At 40.5% G+C, this 13424-nt stretch overlaps 1 protein-coding gene across 2 annotated transcripts in view; it reads right to left on the minus strand.

Annotated features, from left to right (window-relative positions):
• The window catches only part of foxn3 (forkhead box N3), a 185062-nt gene that overhangs the window by 108626 nt on the left and 63012 nt on the right, over positions 1 to 13424 (minus strand). The window contains exon 3 of one of the 2 annotated variants that reach the window (XM_012968386.3): positions 6541 to 6650. The exons of the other annotated variant lie outside the window; for it this stretch is intronic. The gene's annotated coding sequence lies outside the window, so the exon portion shown is untranslated. The remainder of the gene's footprint in view (positions 1 to 6540; positions 6651 to 13424) is intronic. 2 annotated transcript variants of the gene reach the window in all.

The raw sequence follows: 13424 nt of genomic DNA on the forward strand, positions 1-13424 counted from the left end.
TGGTTGTAAATATTGTTTAGAATAAGTTCTTCACTTTAACCATTTTGCACGTGCGTATGTGTATGTAGCAAGTCACTCAGAGTTGTCCAGACTATCTAGGATTAAACAGGATGTGATTTGATATAAGAAATCTTTGGTCCATTCTAAAAAGAAATTCTACTGCAAATTAGGGAGATAACTTAGTATGAAAAGGAACTTCCTGGTAAGTTTTCTGCCTTTTGTTTTAGATTATTTTAAGTTTTTAGAGCTATGGATAATAGATGGATATATTGATTATGGATATGGATATAAAAGGGAACTGCGTTTATCCAATCATGTATGGAATTCCCTGTGAGTAATAAAATGTCATTCATACAATGAAACACACAGTCACTTACAATGAGGGAAAATCCTGCATAGCCAACAGCTTTGCTTGGCAGTATTCCACAAACACTCCATCCAAATGTGCAGACATGCAAACTAAAAACTGTCACTAACTTATGGCCTTCATCTGTGCCAGTACTAGGAAAGCGCTTGATTCAAAAGGTTTCTAAACGTAACTGTTTCAGTCTATGCAGATAAAGTTGGCTACACACAGGTAATAGCTGCTGACTTGACTGCTTTTAACTGAGCTGGCATCTTACAGATCCCGTGGACAGCCTCCTGGAGTAATATTTGTTCAGGGTTCAACCAGGTATTAATTGCATTAGCTGGAAAATGCCCACCATGCAAGGCTGTAGATCAGGGGGCTCAAACTCAATTTACCTGGGGGCCGCAGGAGGCAAAGTCAGGATGAGGCTGGGCCGCATAAGGGATTTCACAAAAAAATGGCTTTCAAGGGATAATGCAAGGCACGGCGGGCGGGAGCTGCTGATTGCGGAAATGACGTTATGCCATCATAACAGTTATTATAGGAAGACGTTCTGTGTGCACAATTAGCTCCTTAGCAGCTAATTGTGCACACAGAACGTCTTCCCATAATAACTGTTATGATGGCATAACGTCATTTCCGCAATCAGCAGCTCCCGCCCGCCGTGCCTTGCATTATCCCTTGAATCGCAATAAAAATCGCGATCCATTCATTGCTTTTGCGAAGGCGTTGGTGCGGGCCACAAAATACTGTACCGAGGGCCGCAAATGGCCCGCGGGCCGCGAGTTTGAGACCCCTGCTGTAGATCCAAGGTCTGCAGAGGCCCTTAAGGCCTCAAAGTGATCCAAATGCTGGCAGACAAATGTATTGTATCTGTCTTCCAAACCATGATTTGATTGCTAGGACCATAAAGCACAGAGGCTACCACAATATCTTAAAGTGATACTGGCACTAAAAAACTACTCATTAAAAGTTGCCTTTAGGTCATGTTTATCATTTTTCACTGATAGAGCTGCTTTTGTAAGTAATTGTTACTTAAAGTTCCTAAACCTGACTGTTTTGCCAACCTGACTGTCCCTTCCCAGCCTGTCAGTTACAGCTTCTAATGCTAACGGCCTCCTGCTGCACAAATATGGCAGCCCCCACATAAGAACATGGGGGATCAGATAGGTAATGTAAAAAGCATTGGACAAATACTTTTAATGAAAAATTATAAAGAGGATGCAAAGACAATGTTATGATAGATGTAAAACAAGGTTTAATTTCTGGTGTCAGTATCTCTTTAACTACAAAGGTCAAGGCCTCCCCCTCAAAAATAGTTCCAGAGGGGCCTGGTGCACACTGTCCCTCCTCTGCCCTGAGCGCTCGACTGCCATCCATTCACTTGTTTGCAGGGGCAGTTAAACCAATAAAAGGGGCTGGGGAGGAAGGCTACAATACAGGAGATCCCACAGTTCAACACCCCTGGTCTGGCCCCCTGCAACTATGGGGTCTCTTGCATGGTAGAATAAAATACCAAATATTCGAAAATTTATTGGCAGAGCTGCAAAAAAATGTGATATAATAAAAATACACATGCATAGTGAACACAAGTTTTATATAATACTACATTTGCAGTATTCTGTCTACTTCAGCAACTTCTGGTTTTGTTTGACAATACAGATATCTCCCCCCGCCTACTTAGGATTGCTCTTGCACCCCTTAGTGCTTTAGCACTTGTGCCCTAAAGGTGGCCATACACGCACCGATATTATCGTACGAAACCTCGTTTCGTACGATAATCGGTGCGTGTATGGCATGTCAGCGAGCCGACCGATATCGCAGGAAGCTGCTGATATCGGTCGACTCGCCGATCGGCCAGGTTAGAAAATTTTGATCGGGCGCCATAGAAGGCGCCTGACCAAAATTCTCCCTTCAGAGCTGAATCGGCAGAAGGAGGTAGAAATCCTATTGTTTCTACCTCCTTACCTGCCGATTCAGCCCTGAATGGTGTGTGGCGGATCTGACGATGTTTCGTGCGACCGACGGTCGTACGAAACATCGTGAGATCGCCACGTGTATGGCCAGCTTAAAGATAACTAAATTACCCCTAATATATACCAACATTGGCTTTTATGGTCTCATTAGTTTTTTTGTGCTCATGCAGTATATGGACAAATATCCTATCCCCAGTTTGGCTAAAACAGCAGCACAGCCTAACAGCAAACTGCATTTCTTTTACACAGATTCTGCTACATATTTTGAGCAAAGTCTTGAAGGCCCATTTAGAGAACACTCATTCTACACCACTTGCAGTACATTGCAGTTTAGTATTTCCATTTAAATGAAATCACCCACTCTGAAGAAAACCGTAGATTAAATCAGCGGAAAAGAGAAATTCTCTGTGCTTGTGTCCTCTATCTGATCTCCAGAACAATAGGAATCATTGTACCTATTTCAAAAGATGGCATCACATTAGACTGGGCTGGGCATATATGTGTCTAAATAATGTGCACTAATTGTCACTATGATTGTGTTTTTTTCACATATAAACATAAAGTCATTTTTATACCAATGCTTTTTCTGAACATAGTCATCTCTGAAAAAAGGCTCATTTATCATTCCTGCAGTAGGGTTATTCCCTGATGTCCCATTGTTCATTTATTTCCATATGTACATGCTAGATAATTAATCAAACTCACAATATCCACATTTCTCTTTGTCCTTTCTTATTCCCAGTTAGGTAGTAGAAGCCAATGTGCAGAAATGATCCTTATAGCTTAACCATGCACTTCAACTTGAGAGCCATGAGCTGAGGTAGCCAGGTAAAAGCATACCACTGGGTAAACACTGTTTATATAGTAGCAATAACAACCAGTGGCCCTCTAGCAAATGCTGCACTACAACTCCCAGCACACCTTGGCAGCTAGCTAGAGGAAGGCAGGTTGGATATCCCTGTTTGATAACCACCTTGAAGTCATAAACCTTCTGCTGGTCAGAAATATTGCTATTACTGCTAAGGCCTTATCTGATGAACTGCCCCCCCACCCCGAATTACATATCACTCTTATTTATATAATGCCTAGGGAATTTATAGGGTACTGTGCTAATTAATCCCACAATGTGGTTCATCTGTCTGTGATGCTGGAGGGAGACACAGATATATACACAAGCTAAGAATGTTTTTATAAGCATGGGGGCAGAATAGGCTGACAAGAGAAAAACTTTAAACTCTCTATTGTAAAAATACAGCAAAATCTTTGTCCGCCTTGTATAATTACCTTGGTATAATACTGTCAATACAGTAAAAAAAAAAAAAAATGTTAATTTTGGGTAAAGATCTATCAGTATTTTCTGGACAGTAAATACGAAGACAAAGCTAACTGGTGTTTATAGAGAAAGCACTGAAAAATATAGCTACATGAAAAGCTTGGTGTAACCATTACCATGCTAAACCTCCAGGAAGACTTGGGGCAGCACATAATCAATCCTTATAGATGTCGCCCTAACTCCCAATCATCTACTAGTTTGTAGTTTCAATACTGCAAGCTGGGCCTGCGTAGCACTGCAAAAGGTCCTCAAACTGTAGGCTCACAATCCCAGAACCACTTAAAGCACCATATGGGGGCCCAGAATGATAGTGAAGAAAAAACATTTTTAATTTACAAATATGTCAAATATGAAGGAGGGGGGCATTCACACCAAATATTGGACCATGATTGGGTTGCAAACCTTAAAACTATAAAAACCAGTCAATAGGGGATGCCCTAATGTATATGTTGCTGCCTGAAGGGCAAATAAAAGGAAGGTCGAGTTATAAACAGGTAATTTTTCCCTCAACAAGAACCTAAGCTGTAAGAAATTGTTTGTTAGAAGGGTAATGGAAGCAATTTCACCCATCATGAATTAGTTTTTCAGTAGCCTGCAGTAAAAAAGGGGGAGGATAAGCCAGTTTCTTTGTTTAGGAAGTGGAGTGACATTTGTAGAGGGGAAAAGGTTTGCCGGTTAGGGTCTATTTTCCAGTGCAGAACAGGGATGGTTCTTCTATGGCTGGGCTGTTCAGCTGGAGACCTGTGGGCCAGATGTGGCTCTCCAAAGGCTTTTAATGGCCACCAGTCTGCTTAATGAGAAATATGAGAAATAACTGGCCTACAGCATAATAAGTCCTAATAAATTGGACAGCACTGTTCTATGGGATTCTCCAGCTAACTTGCAAAAAGACGCAACCATGTGAGGCTACTGAGTATCTGGATCCTCCTCTGTACAAATACAATGGAAAGACAAGACAGAAAGCAACCTGCCAGGAAACGCAAACTGTACTCCAATAGTTACCCAGTACCTCCTACTTAATTGCAGAAAGAAATTTCCAGTGTCAGGTTCTATATTCTGTATATCTATTTAGACACCTTTTAAATCAGGATAGGGGCTAGTCACGCTACTGTAGTGGTTAAAGGAAATCAGCTTGCACTTAAATCAAATCACCTACCAAAGAAAAAAATAACAAAATTAGCAGACAAATTAGACATATTAAAGCATCCAGAGTGAATCTTTTAGAGCTTTGTTATTTTTACTTCTATCACTCATTTCTAACCTGTTGAATGCCATTCTTTTCATATTCCTGCACAAAATGTAAGATAGCTTTTATTGGGTAACTGAGTAAGTAAAAATTGCAAGCTTTCGAAGCACCCAGGCCCCTTTGTCAGGCAAAATCACCATTTTCTGCATTTTTTCAATGGCTAACACAGTATAACATCTTAAAACATATTCCTGAATATAAGAGCAACATACCAGAACTCAAGTTGGTTTTATTTATCCCAGCAAGAGGCGTAACTACAGAGGTAGCAGACCCTGCTCAGGAGTGTAAGGACCCTAATAAATAGGTCATTTCAATATATAATAGTCAACATTCCAATAGTTTGGGGCTCTAAATTGGTTTTGCTGTGGGGTCAAGTAACAACTAGTTATGTCACTGATCCTAGCTACTTCAACTGTTAAAAGTGTTTATACAATGGCAGTTCCATTAGCAGCATCTTTGCTACAATGCTTTGGCCAACATATCTTCACCACCCTTCTGGTTCAATAATCATAGATTTCCAAAGGCCACAAAGCTAATTTAGTGGCATTTTAGTGGGAAGACAAGTCAGCAACTGGTGCTTAACCACTTTGTCAACATGTCTTCAATCAGCAAATCCGCAGCCACGGAGTTAAATACAGCCTAGACTCTGAACAAAAGGGGTGATCTTCCATGGTGAATACTAAAAAAAAATTTCACCTAGAGAAAAGCCCACTATGCAGATGTTCTGTGCTGCTAAACGAATGTTTCATTGAATAGATTCTAGATGATTGCCTCTATGAATTGGTTTCAGCGAGTATCTAAATGGGAAGCACACCACCCAGGCGCCAAATGTATTCCCACAACATACAAATCTTGTCTGGCAGAATCGTGTGCGCGAGGATTTCCCCGCTTTGCAGGGGAACAGCTGGTCACATATTATTTCACACAGGGGAATCAGACAATCTTGACGTTGACTGGACTAGAATCCCAGCTTAAAATCCTCCCTGCAACACAGCTGCCCGACAAATAATATCACTTATCCTCAGACATTCCAGAGAAATATGGAAAGATTTCAGTAGAGATGCAAAATACAACCAACATGTTCAACGTGGAGGCTTGAGAAGCAGCACTTGGATTTCTGGAGAGGTGGATTCTCTGTGATACGGTAGTTTATTAGGATCAGAGGACATGAAGATGTCAATGCATATGAGAAAGTCATAGATCACATCCACACGTATGACAAGATATTCCCAGCTTCAACAACACTTATTATTCACATGAAAACATCTCTTACAGAAGGAAAGAATAGTATTTATTTACTCTAAAAATCACCCACTTCCCAGCCTCCCTGGCACCGAGCTCCACTGAACTCCAATTGAACAGACTGGCTAGGGTTTCTGTTTGAGTGCCAGAGCATTATTGTCAGCAGTGTGGAAATCAAAGGGTTGTTTTTCCCAGGCTGTTATCGCATGAGTTGAGAGCTAAACACAGCATGTAATGATATATTTAGCACACAGTGGTCTCGCCAAACCTGCAACTTCTAGACTGCCACTGCCAAATTGCATATAACAAAGGCATGCAAACTACCTACGGTGCCCACACTGACTCCAATTCTTAGAATTTTCCCAAACTACAGGAGAAATAATTTTACACTTACTCAGTACAGTGGGTGCTGCCTGTCCAGTGGTGCGATATCAGAAACCTGCAAGCTACTGTTTCTGCAACTGTGTCGTGAAGATAGTCTAGTTCTCTGGATCTTGTACGTAGCTGTTGCCATGGAAACAAACACAGCGAGGATAGAGTGTTAATTCCATCACCCATGAACCCCAGGGGAACACCAACATTTATATCTATCCTTTTTTTGTCTATTGCTGCTTTAATAATTCTCACATTACCAGTGGATGTACTAAATATGGATGTTGAACCCCTCAACAACATATTGGTGGCATGTGCACAGGTAAATGCACCCCAGAATCTCCTCCTTGTTCCTGGGCTGCCCAACTTAAGGTGACAATGCAAGAGGATTTAACTACACTGCAGGTTACCCAATGTCTGTGGGAGAATTAACCCTTTCTACTGACAGAATCATTGTACACTGCAATGTTCTGATGCTGGCAGAGGGGGTGCTGTGAATATAATGGAGAAGTCCCTAAGTAACTGAGGGAAGTGTACATTTGTTGTGCAATCCCTTTTGCTGAATAAAGTTGTCTTGATAAAAAAAAAAAACTGCATTTACCAGTATTTCAGGTTTATATAAGTTTGTGTAAAAATGTAAAACATATTATAAATTTAAAAAAGTGGGATACCTATACTGAAAATCTGATGCTTGCTGGAATCACAACATGCCGCAATAATCTATTTGGTTTCATCCCAGGGAAATCTAGCTAACAGAATGCCAAAAGCCTGGGAAGCTAGAATGTTATAGTTGTTATTACATTTCACTATTTATTGCATCTATCATGCAAGGCAAAAGCTGGATGATAAAAGTAGTTATCCTAGCAATCACATAGCAGCTTATATGCTGCACACTAACATAACATAAAGGTTTAAACAGTAATAAACAAATAAAAAATACCTGTTGCAAAATAAAATACCATCTAAATATGGTACTAAAATAAGGTACTAAATGTTTTCTTTTACTGTTTTAATCCAAAAGTATACAAACACACTTACTGTATATCAATCTCATCACAATATCAAATTAAAGGGGATCCAAACAAATCCTTTGTAATACTGTCCCACTGCACCCCTAACCTTCTAAAGTAGGCGTGTAAAGCTTAATTACTAATGCATGAATATGCACCAATGACAAACCTACTTAGCATTACAACATCAGTCCTCTTGCTGCTGTCTAACATATATGTAATAAGAGTAAAATTAGGAAGCGAAAATTTACACTTTATCCCCCGCATGTAATAAAAGGCACTATGTTTGCCCAGCAGCAGTAACCCATAGCAATCAATCAGCTAATAGAATTTACCAGCCACCTGTTCAACAGCAAACACCTTATTGCTTGCAAAGGGTTGCTGCTACTGGGCAAACTTTATCACATATGGGGAATACAATGCACATTTTTTGCTCATTGCAATTTACTCATCTATTTATTTAAAGCAGAAAGAAAGGTAAACACTAAGTAAGCTTTATCAGAAAGGTCTATGTAAATACAACCATAAGCACTTACAGAAACGCTGCACTGACTTGCTCTGAAAAAAAGATTAGTTCTGTCTGTCATTCCTGTGCCAGAGACACGCAGCTTTCTGTTCTCTGCTCTCTCCTGCTCCCCCCCTTAGGAATGTGGATCTGAGCCGATCAGCAGGAAGCTGACTCATGGGGGGAATTCACAAAAGTGGTGATATTGAGACAAAATAATAATGGAGATAGATTTGTCGGATTTTCCACTTAATTCACAAACCTCTATCTCCACTTTTGTGAATTTGTCTTTTAAACAGACAGTTTTCAGATTTTGTGATTTTCCCAACATTTTTTTTTATGAATTTGCCTTTAGCTGTTAGTAAATCTGTCGGTGCCATCAAACCCAGTCCCACAGCTACAGGAGCCTTGGGGTAAGGATTTTACCAGCAGGATATTTCATTTCATGTGCCATTTGTCATTTCACTTTGGGGGCATTTCCCAGGGGCGGGCCAAGCTGACCTGGCGCCCTAGGCAACCCGGTCAGCCACTTCCCCCCCCCCCCGAACGGTGCATGTGCACAAGCGAAGGGGGGGGACGGGAAGAGGTGCGAGGGGGGGCGCGATCCGAACGGTTATTGCCTCCACCGCTAATGACAAGTGGCGGGGGCAATGACAGAGGAAGAGGACTAGGGGTAGGCAGGAGAGACTCCTGCCTGGCGCCCCCCAATCGTTGCGCCCTAGGCAGCTGCCTCTTCTGCCTACCCCTAGTTCCGGCCCTGGCATTTCCTGAGGGGTCATTTTAGTTTGCCCAGGGAAACTATACATCATTTTTTTCAAGACAAACTGGGCTTTCTAATGTTTCCTATATTTCTGTGTAATTCCACTTCTGTTCTAAATACAGTCTTCTCTAGCCCCTCCTCATTACTGGTCAGCAGCAATCCGGCCCACACACCAACATGCCCGGTGAATAGAGGTTCAACAGGACTAGGACCCATCGAGTCTTTATCCAGGGCCCTGTTGGTCCTGTCCAACCCTGTACCCCAATATCCCAGTTTGGGTGCCAGTGTGTATGTGCTGTTTGCTGATCACAAAGATGGCTGCTGGGAACAGGTGGGGGACCAATGCTGTCAAGCAGCTCTGTAGTTCTGGACATGCTATGGGGGCACAGATAAGATGGGGCAAATGTCAGTGAAGTGATTAAAGAGGGGGCAGTGGGAGGCTTTACTTTTCCTTTTAATAAAAATATTTACAATATATTCACACAAAATGTTATTATTGCCTCACTCATTAAGATAAAACTAGAATAATCATGCAAATGTGAGGTAAAAACTTTTTATATATAAGATATAAATTAAACTCAGTGTTTTACTTGTTTATAAAATGTTAATGTGACTTTTTGCACCTATTGTTCTAGGGTTAGACAGAAACTTGTCCCCTAACAACAGTCTGCTAATCCCCATTAATATGTTAATGACCCCCCAATGGGGCCCCTACCAGAGGTGTGAAATGGTGCCTGGGTGAAACCAAACAAAACAGCAGAGCTTAGAATTGGTTACACTGAGCTTTACTCCATTTTGAAAATGTCGGGGAAAAATGTCATTAAAATGTCGTATAAATATTGTTTAAACGACAAATTCACAAAAGTGTCTGTAAACTGTCTTTCTTTCACCAACTAACTGAGCATGTTCAGTTTGGTCTGCATGTCTGTGCAGGAGTGAGGCATTATGGAAACATTCTTTACACAGCTCAGTGTTTTTTCTTTCCGTTCAGATCTTCTGAACAGGTGAATATGGGGAGACTTAAGGGCACTATTAAGACAACTGAAGGTATGTCTGCAGCTTGAGATTAACACTTTATTAGCCTTTCCTTCTCCTTTAAATCCATAAGGTGAACTATAATTTAACAGACAAGGGTAACATAAATATAGGATAAGAGGGCCCTGACCACAAGAGCTTACAGTCTACAAACTGTGGTGAACATTTCCAAGTTGCTCAAGTTGCAGAAACAAAGAAGATAAAGTCAGATTTACACAGAACAGTTTGTCATGCATTACTAGGTTACTGATCATAGACATGTAAAAAAATGTTTTGTTAAGCAGTGTTGCTTTGAGTATCCAACCCTGATATAGCTGCAATGTATAGCCCTCAGTGTGCTTTATCTCTTGCCTGGCATACTCATAATATGCAGTATGCCAGGACTTTTAGTCCAACAATTGAGTAAAGCATAGTTGAACAACAAAGTTGCTGAGCAGCGTTTGTATTCATTTTTATGCGCTTTTGTATACAATGGGGCTCATTTATCAATGCATCGCAGCACACAAACCGATGCAATTATGATTATGCACCGTTTTGTGTGCACACGCAATTGCATATGCGTTAAATTGCGTTGGTTCATTTATGTTTCCGTCAGTTCTTTTTATGCGCATGTCGCAAATACTGCGCAATAATGTCGCAAGCAACAACATGTTTTTTGAGTGCGTGGCTAGGGGCGTGTTTTAAGTACCCAATTTTTTGTGCGAGTGTGCCCTTTGCGCCTATATATGTGCTATTTGCGCGTATATATGGGCAGATTTGCGCAGGCATGGCTGCATTGAAATCTTTACGCCTGTTTATTTGTGGTGTATTTCTGACTGTGCGTTCTTCACCATTTGCGCTAGTATATTCGCAGATTTGCGCTACAATAAACTAATTTAGGTATGTCATTAAGAAAACCATTTTAATGTTTCTCAAAATTATGATACGTTATTAGCATTATTATAAAAATATAATTGTTAATTTGTTTACAATGTTTTAATAACATTTACCCTTTTTTAACTTTGTTCTTATCTATAAAGGCAGTTTCCCTTGTTAATGTGATGGAGTCTTTCATATTTTTTTTCCATTTAAACACCTACTGACTAGGTTGTTAAGTTAGGAAGCATGTAGTTGGTACGGGTTTATTAGAGCCATCTATGCACACAATTTATTACAAGTTTTGTGTCGTCATATGTGCAGTTTTGCGACATTATATGCGCATGTTTGTATGGCGCAGCAGTTTGCATAAAAACTAGCTCGTAAAATTTTAAGCGACCGTGTTTGCGCTGTACTGTTAAATATGCTTATGCACAGGGCAAAAGTTTTGCCTCTGCGACTATTATAGCGCTGCGATGTGTTGGTAAATGAGCCCCAATCAGTTTAATAGCCATCAATGCTTTGGAAGCTTTTGGTATGTAGAAATGTTTTTTGGTCAGTATGCACACTAAAATTGTACCATGAACATAAGTATCTACATGATTTAACACAACTTAATTTTGCATTATCCCACTTCTGGTACACAGAGATATGCCAGGCACAAAAATAGTGTACTGTTAATGTACAATAGTGTACTATAATTTATTAGTCTTTGTACCTTTATTTATGTCTACATTTGAATCCTTCACACATTAGTAGCAAATACCTTAGTAAGCATGCAACCAAACAGACAGACATCAGAATATTTTGTCTTACACAAAAAAATATATCTACCTTTTAATGCACAGAATTGTTAATGCATAGTATTGCCTTTAGCCATGCTTGAACTACAATTAAGTGTGCATTTATATATGTTTAGAAGTGTGTTTGGCGGCTCCAAATCCATATATAGAAGCATGTCATATCACATTAATGTGTTTGACATGCACCTACATGCGCAAAACAAACAATAAATTCAAATGTAAGTAAGAGTTTTCCTTGAAATGCAATAAACTTCAATTGCATGTACACTGATTGAGAATCTATGTACAACAGTTCTTTACAGTACATTTCTTTAGCAAGTAAAGGTATTACAACAAGAAAAAGTCACGTAAAAAGAATGAGAGACCCGTGAGTAAATATGACAACACAGAAGGACAAGGGGGAATATGAAACAGCAGAATAGACTCCTTTACCTGTAATAGGAAAATTCACAAAATAGCAGAGGAAAGCATTTTTCTGAGACAGAAAGAGGAGCTGCATGAAGACATCAAACTGTGAAGCTAGTGTGCATCAAGCATTGAGCAATACATTGTGTTACAGTGGTCATAGTTTACATATAAAACAATAACAGGTTACAGTGCTGGAAATTACAGAAGGGGAGAAACAAAAATTAAGTATATAACATTAGAAAGTTGTATGAAGATGAAGATGCATTAAGTAGTTTTTCCAACAAATTGGTATAGATAAAAAGACAACTGAAAGGAAAAGAATACTGTGATGCAGAATCCTGCACTTCACATTTTACAAGGGGCAAGCCATATTCTTCATTTTCCAGGGTCCTGCAACCATGTGACCTGCGCTCTAATAAACTTCAGTCACACTTTACTGTTGAGCTGCAAGTTAGAGTGATATCACCCCCCTCCCAGCAGCCAATCAGCAGAACAATGGAAAGGTAGCAAGATAGCAGCTCCCAGTAGGGCCGGATTTCTCTCTGAGGCGCCCCGAGGCCGCCCCTGTGGGTGTCCCCCTCTGCGCATGCGCGAACGCGTCCCCCAGTGCGCATGCGTGAACGCGACCCCCGTGCGCATGCGCGAACGCGCCCTCTCCCCAGTGCGCATGCACAAACGCTCCTTTAAACTCCCATACGGAGCAGTGGGGAGAGGTCCCGACTGCTCCGTATGGGAGCCAAATTTAAAAATTTTCTTGCGGCGGGGCGGCATGCCGCCCCTAAACTTCTGCCGCCCTAGGCCCGGGCCTTTGTGGCCTCTCCACAAATCCGGGCCTGGCTCCCAGTAGATATCAGAATATCTCAATAATAAGAAATCCAAGTCCAGCTTGGGACTCTTAAAGTTACATGTGAGTAGGAGTAACAATAGGTTACCTGAAAGCAGTTCTAATGTGTAGCGCTGGCTCCTTCTGAAAGCTCAGACTCAGGCACAATGCACTGAGATGGCTGCCTACACACCAGTATTACAACTAAATAAAATGCATTTGTTGGTTCAAGAATAACATTTTAAATGGTAGAGTGAATTATTTGCTATGTAAGCAGTGTAATTTAGAAATAACCTTTAATTAAATTATTGTGAGATGAATGAGTGAACATACAGGGAGCTGCAGGTGGAAAGCTCTTCACATCATGTTGGTAATCCAAAAACTTTGGAAAACAAAGTGATGCAAAGGGCTTTCCACCGGCGACTCCTATTGTTGTCATTGGAAAGCCTTTTTTTCGGAGCAGTTTGTCACCTGTGATAGTAGAGCTCTATCATGGGCAACTGAACTGCTCTGTGGGTTCTTACCCTTAAACATGATGTACTGAAATTGAGAGAAAAAAGGACCTTATCAAAGTAAGCTGAGCTGAGTGAATTAAGCTGTAGCCCAGATTTCATAACAGCACTTTTGAAACACATATATATCATATAGTAAGGCAAAAATAAACAAAATTAAAAATACAAATTTGCATTTTGCAATGTAATATTTTT

This window comes from Xenopus tropicalis, chromosome 8 (genome assembly GCF_000004195.4).
Source record: "Xenopus tropicalis strain Nigerian chromosome 8, UCB_Xtro_10.0, whole genome shotgun sequence".
Taxonomy (NCBI): Eukaryota; Metazoa; Chordata; class Amphibia; order Anura; family Pipidae; genus Xenopus; species Xenopus tropicalis.